The following is an 11,044-nucleotide window of genomic DNA, read 5'->3' on the forward strand; positions in this document are numbered from 1 at the left end:
ATATAGACAGCTTTCTCGCGGGGGGGAATCCGGCCGCGAAGGAAAAGCACTGGTTAAGCACGAATGATAACAAATAGAAGGGGGGGGGGGGGAATGTTGGGGGATTTTTTTTTTTTTGGGGGGGGGGGGGGGGGGGGGGGGGGGGGGGTTTTTGGGTAAACATCTTAGCTTGATGCAGATCAACTCCCTTTACTTTAACCCTAGATTTCAAAACCGACATAGGATTCCTAGGAGGCATTGTGGTCTCCGCCGAAGCTGCTTCTGTCTCCTGTCTTCAAGGATTCTTGAGGATTTCCTGGAGAGCTGGTTATGTCCAGTGACTGTCTCAGGATTCCGGAACTCTAATTGTTCTGAATATTCCCACTCACTGGACATGAACAGCTCTCCAGGGAATCCTCAAGAATCCACGAAGACGGGAGAGAGAAGCAGCTTCGGTAGAGACCGCAATATCTCGTGGGAATTGGTTGTATTATTGTGGACCCTTTAGAAGATTATATATACTCTTGCGATAGAGAGTTTTCCCACAATTATTATTATTTATTAATATATTAGTTATTATTATTGTTTATTATTATTATTATGGACAAAACATTCCCACACAAAAATATTCCCAGATAAACGAAGGAACCGCACTCTGACCCACACACACAACACACACACACATAAACATAGTATATATATATATAAATATATATAGATATATATAATATTATTATAAATATTATATGTATTATATATATATATATATATATATAATAATATATATAATATATATATATGTGTGTGTGTGTGTGTGTGTGTGTATCTACATATATACTGTATATATATATATATATATATATATTATATATATATTATATATATATATATATATATATATATATATATATAACATATATATATATACATATATGCATACATACATACATGCACAACACACATTTACATATATCTTTATATATATGCTGATATACAGACATAATGACGAACAGACACAATGCCGAACAGACATTAAGTCGAACGTACAAAATGCCGAATATTGCTAAGATTACGAAAGATAAATATAAGCAAAAATAATAATACTTAAGATTTTTTCTTCAATGAAGTTTGACTTTTCACTAATTCGATAATTACTATTTAACAGCAGTGGTATGTTGAACCCAGTAATGCTATTTTCATCAAGCAGTTACAAGCACTTGCTTTCGTCCCACCTGCAGATGTACATGATTTATTTGACTAATTGGTGAATTCCTTAGATGCTGAAACTGATGAATTACTAAGTGATTTTTTGGTTTACTTCGAAAGTACGTGGTTAGGGATAATCCAGCGAGGTCGAAGGAGGAAACCATTGTTTGATGTTGATTTGTGGTCTGTTCACACTAGAGTTAATGATAATTTACCGAGAACAAACAATTCCCTTGAAGGCTGGCATCAGGCTTTTAAAAAGAGAATTAATGTAACCCATCCAACACTCACCAAATTACTAAAGGTTATCAGAAATGAAAAAGCATGTAATGAAATTCTAATTGAGCAGGCTTCTGCAGAGATTGATATATCACGACCTAACAAGAAATACGAAGCCATTAACGTTAGAATAAAATCCATATTTTGTTCCAAAGATAAGGACGATGGATTAGCGTTTCTACGATCTCTGGCTCACAATTTTTACATATTTTACTTTCAAAAACATTGTCATACTAAAATGATTATCCTCTCTCTCTCTCTCTCTCTCTCTCTCTCTCTCTCTCTCTCTCTCTCTCTCTCTCTCTCTCTCCTCTCTCTTTGCGATATAGCCAAAGGATTTTAGGTTAGGTAATCCTTCAATGGTTGACTGGGGGACTAAGTCTTTAAGCCTCGTACAGACTTAATTCAAGTCCGTTTCTCTCCTGTACTGACATACAAGTGCCAAAAATTGACAATTTCATATTGGTGATCTGACATATAGATAAAACGTTAACATTTCGACTTCATATTGCAGATACACGTAACATTTGGTTTTACCAGTTCATATTTTGCTGGCATTTCAACACTTAATATCAACGTGAAAAATAATATGAGCGAGCAGCATTTAGTTTGCTTATTTCTTTGATGAAAACTAGGCTTTGTCCTCCCTGTGCTATATTCACGAGCTTATTATTATCATTTTTTCTTTTCTTTTATTTTTGATTTTTTGCTCTATCACAGCCTTCCAATTCGACTGGGTTGTATTTATAGTGTGGGGTTCCGGGTTGCATCCTGCCTCCTTAGGAGTCCATCACTTTTCTTACTATGTGCGCCGTTTCTAGGATCACACTCTTCTGTATGAGTCCTGGAGCTACTTCAGCCTCTAGTTTTTCTAGATCCCTTTTCAGGGATCTTGGGATCGTGCCTAGTGCTCCTATGATTATGGGTACGATTTCCACAGGCATATCCCATATCCTTCTTATTTCTGTTTTAAGATCTTGATACTTATCTATTTTTTCCCTCTCTTTCTCTTCAACTCTGGCGTCCCATGGTATTGCGATATCAATGAGTGATACTTTCTTCTTGATTTTGTCAATCAACGTCACGTCTGGTCTATTTGCACGTATCACCCTAACCGTTCTGATACCATAGTCCCAGAGGATCTATCACTCCCTCAGGTTGGTGCTCGTACCACTTATTACTGCAAGGTAGCTGATGTTTCTTGCATAGACTCCAGTGGAGGGCTTTTGCCACTGAATCACGCCTCTTTTTGTACTGGTTCTGTGCAAGTGCCGGGCATTCGCTTGCTATGCGGTTTATGGTTTCATTTTTCGTATTGCACTTCCTACAAATGGGAGAGATGTTATTTCCGTCTATCGTTCTTTGAACATATCTGGTTCTTAGGGCCTGATCTTGTGCCGCTGTTATCATTCCTTCAGTTTCCTTCTTTAGCTCTCCCCTCTGTAGCTATTGCCATGTGTCATCGCTGGCTAGTTGTTTAGTCAGTCTCATGTATTGTCCGTGCATTGGTTTGTTGTGCCAGTCCTCTGTTCTGTCTGTCATTCTCCTGTCTCTGTATATTTCTGGGTCTCTGTATATCTATTATTATTATTATTATTATTATTATTATTATTATTATTATTATTATTATTATTATTGGTGAAACAAATCCACAGTTATGTAAATGTACATTTATGTACATTTACTTAAATGTGGAGCTATCCCCATTAATTATTATTATTAGTATTATTATTATTATTATTATTATTATTATTATTATTATTATTATTATTATTATTATTCTGTTACTGATCCCGAGATTATGATTTTTATAATTTTTGTTACTATTTTTGCTGCTGTTGTTGTATTTAATAGATACACCATCAAAATCTAAAACCTTCTAAAAAAATAAATAACGATCCAGATGAATCCGTTAATGAACGCGCAATAACTCCCACGACGTCATTAATCACTCGTTAATGCAGGCCATAAATAACACCCCCCTGCCACCAGCCCCAGCCCCAGAATCACACCTCTAAAACACCGCCCTTTAAGAAATCGGCGCCTTTTCAGATCGGGGATCAATACGCTCTTCGTTACTTATCACCTTTTGACAGTCATGTCTTTCATAACATCGATATCCAATAACTAGTGGGGGGGGGGGGGGGGGGGGGGGTGGGGGGGGCGTCTGAAGGGGTGTGGGGTGGGGGAGAGAGATGGAAAGCCTCATGAACAGAGTAACACACAAGTCTGTTGTTGGTTTGGCAAAAGCTTGTTTCGGGGGACGTTTTGATGTAATTAGAATTCGTATGTTCTGTTTACTCGTTTTGTTTTTAATCTGTGAGTGAGTGAGTTTCCCTCTCTTTATATATACAGGGTGTCCATAAAGTCCCAGTACCATTCTGAACAATAAATATTTGTAATGGTACTGGAACTTTATGGACACCCTGTATATATATATATATATATATATATATATATATATATATATCTATATAATATATATATATATATATATATATATATATATTATATATATATATATATATATCTATATATATATATATATATATCCATACATACATACTATATTATAATATATATATATATATATATATATATATATCATATATATATATACTATATATATATATATAAGTATAAAGGAAACAGATTATAAAGTCACTAGGAAATTGAAACAATGGCCGAATAATTTTAAACATATCTCCCTGCAATCATTTGATATATGAGTAGATTACGATATAAATGACTATTACTATGTTATCATACAAAACAATTGACGAAACTTAGAATGCAATATAAAATACATGGTTAACAAACGATTTTGCTATTTCCTACGGAGTCCACCAGTTATAATTTTGCAATGTGACTTTCTTTAGATATCTAAGAGTTATCAATTCGACATTTTAGCTACATTGCAAAAGTCTTGAATTTTCCGGAGTTATTACATTTACCATTTCAACAAAATGGTCCTAAAGAACACACAAGAACACAGAGGGAATGCTAAATGATTCGCTCATCTTCCACAAGTACTACCTGCTTGCAAACCTTCTTCCGAAATGAAAACATACCACAGGAGACTGGAGTGATGAAACCGAGAAGTGTTACTATTTAGAGAAAGATAAGGCGATTCTCGGAAGGACAATAACAACATTCGCATCTGGAGGATAAAGCAAACGAAGTGGATTCTTTATTAAATATAATTTCCTCGTCGAGAGTTGAATATATCGCATGAAAATATTATGCTAATTGGTTTGCGAAGTCCCTCAGGTAAAATAGAAATACAACAAACCCTGCCCTCCAACTCTCTCTCTCTCTCTCTCTCTCTCTCTCTCTCTCTCTCTCTCTCTCTCTCTCTCTCTCTCTCTCATCTAGATTCTCCATCGAGTACGCTGAGTAAACTTGAGTTAGGTAATTACTCGGTAGGGTAAACGTGAAAAAATAAGAATCTATCTTTCGAATAAAATAAAAATGCTGGTTTTCAGAGAGAGAGAGAGAGAGAGAGAGAGAGAGAGAGAGAGGAGAATATCGGCTGTCACTTAGAAGGGGGCAATTATATATAATATCATCATGAATAATAATCTCCAAACTTCCAAGACTTCAAAAGCATTTTATGTCTTATGATACAACGCGAACTATTGCAAGAGAATGCAAACAGCAAAATCATCCACAGCCCCTCTACGCCATATAAACCCATAATGGTTTCATTTCTCTCCCGCAATCCTTATCGCAGACAACGTCCACATCAACATTTTCTTCTCCCAAGAGCGCCGATGACTCGTGAGCACACGGCGGCTCCCTCTCTCTGCTATTCCTACAAGGCATTGAGCCGTCATAAACTTGGAGCTGCCCGACGTGCTTGCCATCTAAGTGATGGCTCCATCAACGCCTTCCTCCAGGCGTCGCTTTAACAAGATGTTCGGAGCAAGTTATGGCTTCTAATATTCTTAAGAGATGCCCGCCTTCCTCTCTGACAGCGCGGTTATGGCGGTGATGCTCTTCGGGAACGCCTGGAAGCAGCAGCAAAAGTGATGTTTACCAAGATGTAAGTCTTGGGGTGGAAGAGCCGCTTTTTGACGAATCAAATAATGACGCAAGCAATAAGCGTATGGCCTTTGACGTTTTCTTGAAGCTTTCCGCATTCGTTGTCGTGAAAATACAATTGGATTAAAATGAAAACACTTTTATTTCAGCTTCCGTATTCTTTGAGGCGCTTAAATGACATATTTGTGATACAGAAAGAATTCACGTTAAATCTGTGATAATAAGATGTAAAGAATACATTTTTTTTCAAATAAAAGAAATGCGGGTTTACTTATTGAAAATTAGTCAAATATAACTATTCAGGCTCCCAAGGACAGTTTTCACTCACAGTTCATTAATTTAACAGTCAAATCCGTGAATATGTTTATAAATGTAGAGATTCTACTGCTCGTTCTCAATTTACAGATTTTCATTATCCAGGAACGAAATTAAAATATTTGTGAGGGACTGAGAATATAGTTGCCTAATGAAATAAATAAATCCCTCGCCTAACCCCTGCAGAGAGGATTAACCCGTTGCATGACAGAAAAAGAAACTGGAATCCCTTAAAAGGACGGCATCAGAAACGATTAGCGTATCCAGAGGAAGAAAAACATCCTTTAGCCTTCAGCTATACAAGCACCAGATGTATTTACCATGAAAATAAACACATGGATTTCGTTGGAAAATTTACCTCACGTACAGAAACATCAGCTATCTGGTATTAAGATTAGAATTAAACGAGTTCTTTTTAATAATTTTAAGTATCACCAACTACATCATAAACCGATAGCACTGAGGATTGTTTTCTGGGAACACAGAAAGATGTTACTCTAACAGTCATGAAAAACAGATATATCAGAAGTGGTTTTCACGAAATGACCTTGAAGAAGGTTAATACACAATAATTCCACCTTTCCGGACAATTCTTTTCATTTAAATCCTCCAACAGATAAGCCTTCCTATATTATCGTCCTAAGGAGGCATTACTATTTACTTGCAGAAGACCAAACAAATTTTACACCTAAAAAATAAGGACAATCAATATTCCTAATTGCAATCATCATATAAATCCAGACACAGGAACGTGTTCAAAACACGACACGAAATATCATCGGGGGCCGTATAATAGAAAGAAAAAACATTGATAACATAACTCGTAAAAAATATTAATTAGCAATGTAACTGATTTATATATAAACTGATTTATATAAACCAAATCTGATAAGTCTAATGTAAAAACCAACAATGCGGTTATAGTATCTAAGATTGAATATTAAAGTCCCTTTGAACCTCTAAAAGTCAATGTTCGTAAAACTTAGTACGTAATTTAGAAGTAATCTTGTACAACATTAAAAGCTATATTTTACGAAAAGGAAATTTCATTAGAGCTGAAAGTGAATTTCTGTATCTTGAAACAAATTAGCTTCAACATTTTGAATAAATTGAACCTATGAATTAATTGAGATGATGCAATTATCAAAAAACGTACAAACACGAGTGTCATTAGGGATACACAGAATAAGAAAAACTTGGTGGATATTTTCATGACGGTAGGGACTAATTAAGCAATGTTTTAGGCTAAAAAATATATATATTCTACCTATGGCAGGAAAAGCATAATGAACAACTAGAAATGTATGATGAAAATTATTAAATGATAACATGCCGTTTTACCACATCCACATTTTACATTTATCTAAAACTTCTAGCTAACGAAAATAGACACACATACACACACACACACACACACACACACCACACACACACACATATATATATATATATATATATATATATATATTATATATATATATATATATATATATATAATATATATATATATATATATATATGTTTTTTTGTATGCAAAATGTAGATGTGGTACCGTTGCATGTTAACATTGAATCGTTTTAATTATACATTTTTTTTTTGCCTGCTGGTTTCGCTAATGTCGTCCATAACAAAATTGGAAAGATATACTTCTCAACTAACCGGTACGAAAATCCAAGTTAAATCCAGAATCCTGAAGAAGAACCAGGGCCACCAAATAATAATTCATGAAACTACTGATGATGATTTCAGTGAACGGCATGAATACTTCTGGTAAGCCCACCACAAATAGGAAATTTGCCTTTGAATCACATTTGCGAGCGATTTATACGTTTGCAAACACACATAGAAAGCAATGTGCACATGCATATAAAAACAAAGCAAATCCAGGCTACAATCAAAATCCAAAAGTTTCTCGTTATTGCTTGTTTGCTTGCTATCCCTAAAATAATTACTTCACATTTCAACTATCTAGGATATGAATCCCTTCGCATCTCTCAAGAAACAGAAAACGAAGTTCTTAATAAGGAAAAAGTTAAACCTGACCTAATGTACATTGGGGAACATCCATGCTGGAAATCATTGTAATTAAACTTGGAAATCATTGTAATTAACTTAACGGTACTGCAACGACACCGTTTCATGCCCTCGCCAAGTCAAAATCTCAGAGAATGGCAACTTCGAGGCAGCAGACAGGGAAATTACCTCTGAGTGATGTTTTCGCTTTTAAATAAACAGCTTTTCATTCGAAATAACAGCGGTCATGACCTCCTATTTCGGGAAATTACCCGACGCCCGGTTCTTAAATGAAGAGATTTGCATCTTTATGTACTTCATCTCAAGGAAAATAACCCAGTCCGACGAACATCACAGAAATTCAATTCTCAGAAACTTTGTAACTTCAGTGTAAATTTTTGTTTTTATTTATAATTAAAATGATGGATGAAAGATTAAATTTATTTGTAAAAAATTAACTAAAATTAAGCAAATATTTGCTGAAGATAATATACTTCCCCAAGCATTCAGAACTTTGCGTAAAAATATATATAATGTAAAACCTGAAATTTCCTGGCCTTTAATCCTATAGTTCAGGACTCTGTTATATCCACCGGCCATTTTCTTTTACTGCCAATAAACGCCTGCCAGTTCCCCCTTTCCCTACCTTTTTTTTATATGCAGATGATTCTACTCTTTATAATATAACCTCCTTTATTCCTCGTTTGTCTCGAAAAAACTCCTATACTTATTCTCGCTCAATCACCTGTGATGCTGTTAAATGCAAATTCGACATGGGGAAGAAAATTTGCGATAAACAGAAAAAGTGGAGTATCACGAAAGATGACAAATTTCAAACTTCAACATGGAAAGCTTGGATAAGTGATTACATCCTAAAACCGGTTTTTGTATTTTATCGCTTTGTCTCAAACCCTTTCTTACTTGGGCGAACACGTCGGTAAATTTCGATAATGGCACCTTAAAATAACAGTACGTTTGCAAAAGAGTGGGTGTATACTTAGCATGTCTATAGAAGCTATGAATAAATATAGTAGTCACTTCATTTTGAAAGCAATCTTTAAAATTATGGCCAATGCATGAATAATTTCTAATAAGTTCCTCTTATATAAATATGAACAAACGCAATCCTTTCTTGATATATACGAGTATAAATGTCTCCATGGCTAAGGAAACAATATTTTTTATAAAAGTAAAACAAACTCTAATTTAGACGCCTTGAGAATCGAAGGCCTTTCCCACCAAGCATAAATTAGATGTTCTCAGGCAGCAGACGCTTCCGAACTCAATCAATCTTAAGAGAAACCAAATACGATTAAGCTCGTTCTTTGAGTAGAGGGAATCACCTATTACATTTCCAGCCTGTTACCGAGACGAGCGCGAAATTTGCATGAGAAAGGAAGCATTAGCTTTTCTCTCCCAAATGGAATTGACTTCGATAAAATTTTAATTTAGCATCCTCAACTTGGACGACTTGACCTCATTTACAAGGCTAAGCAGGAAAGATAATTACTGTCTGAATTAGACTGCTATTTCAGACGGGACGGTAATTACTGGATAAGAAAAGGAAAACGTCAGTTTTATTTAACAAAAATGTAATTAACGAGAAAGAACGTGTTTTTGTTTCATATTTTAATTATACACAACTCATACTCACACACATACACGCACACACAGACACACAGATATATATACATTATATATGTGAAAATGTGATCCATACATACATAAATACACATTTATATATGTATATGCACATATATATATATATATATATATATATATATATATATATATATATATATATATATATATATATATATATATATAATATATATAATATATATATTATATTATTATATTATATATATATATATAATATATATATATATATATGTTGACGACAACTGAATGCAATAGGTTTCCTCTTTCCAATGTGCATAATTACGGAAGGACACCAAACTTTCGTAAAAACATATTTTTTATCATTAAGGAAAAATCATAACCATAAGAATAAAAAAAATAAAAACATTAGACGAAAAAAATATAAAACTTCAATTCAACAGAAGCAGCGGAACGCAATAGAAAGCATCAGTGATAAAAAATACGAATATAATGAAACTCAAAAACAAACCGTCTCTCTTTCATCAACTTATTTTCGAATCTTTGATAATATTTCTTGAGTTTGTTATATCCACAACTCATTTTAGTTGATTAATTATTTAGCCACCGTGTAAGCAACCTGATATTGCACTGATTTATTATTTCTGAATTTTGAAGACAACCTTAGTCAGTAAGCTCTGTGGTTTCACTGTTTGATACTGTTTTACAGTTTTTTTATGCTGATTGTTTTTAGACATATTCGCTTCATCTGATATATCAGTATTGTAGTTTTAAATGGGTATGTAATACCCTTTCTAATCAGGGATTCCCTTAACCTTTTTCATTTTTGGATTTTACACCTTTAAATTAGTTTCTAAAACTTCGCTCCCTTTTAAATGCCGCATATTACCTTATGCTCACGTTATTTCATCCTGAAGGCTGGGAAGTGGCTTTTTGACAAATTGATTTAAGTCCGCGATATATAGAAGAAACTTATTTCCAGTGTCCTTATGAAAAGCAATTAATTCTGAAAGCATTTATATATATATATATATATATATATATATATATATATATATATATATATATATATATATATATAAAAGTCATATCACGTTACCGTGATTCATATACATATATCGAGCTACAAATGTCCTTTAATATCTAATTCACTCTACCTCGGAATTAATATATTTTCATATATGTTTAACCGAAGGGGAATTTTTTTCTCGATAATAGAATTGCCGCCTCCCTCCTCAAATACCTGTATATATGAATCACGGTAATGTGATATGGCTCATATAATGGCTACGTGCGGGCAAAAGCACTTCAACGCTGCTGAGAACGAGGGGGTTTGATGCAGTCTCCAAAAACTACAAATACCTGAAATGTGACAGGTATTTGAGGCGGGAGGCAGCATAAACTTATATCCTCTTGCGATGGCGGGGTGGGCTAAGGCTTCACTGCCAGTCCTGGAATTGAAGATGTCGATGGTTCGTGCCCATTGGCCGGCAATTCTGTTATCGAGAAAAAAATTCCCCTTCGGTAAACATATATGAAAATATATTCATTCTGAGGTAGAGCGAATTAGATATTAAAGGACATTTGT

The sequence above is a fragment of the Macrobrachium nipponense genome, chromosome 40, assembly GCF_015104395.2.
Source record: "Macrobrachium nipponense isolate FS-2020 chromosome 40, ASM1510439v2, whole genome shotgun sequence".
NCBI lineage: Eukaryota > Metazoa > Arthropoda > Malacostraca > Decapoda > Palaemonidae > Macrobrachium > Macrobrachium nipponense.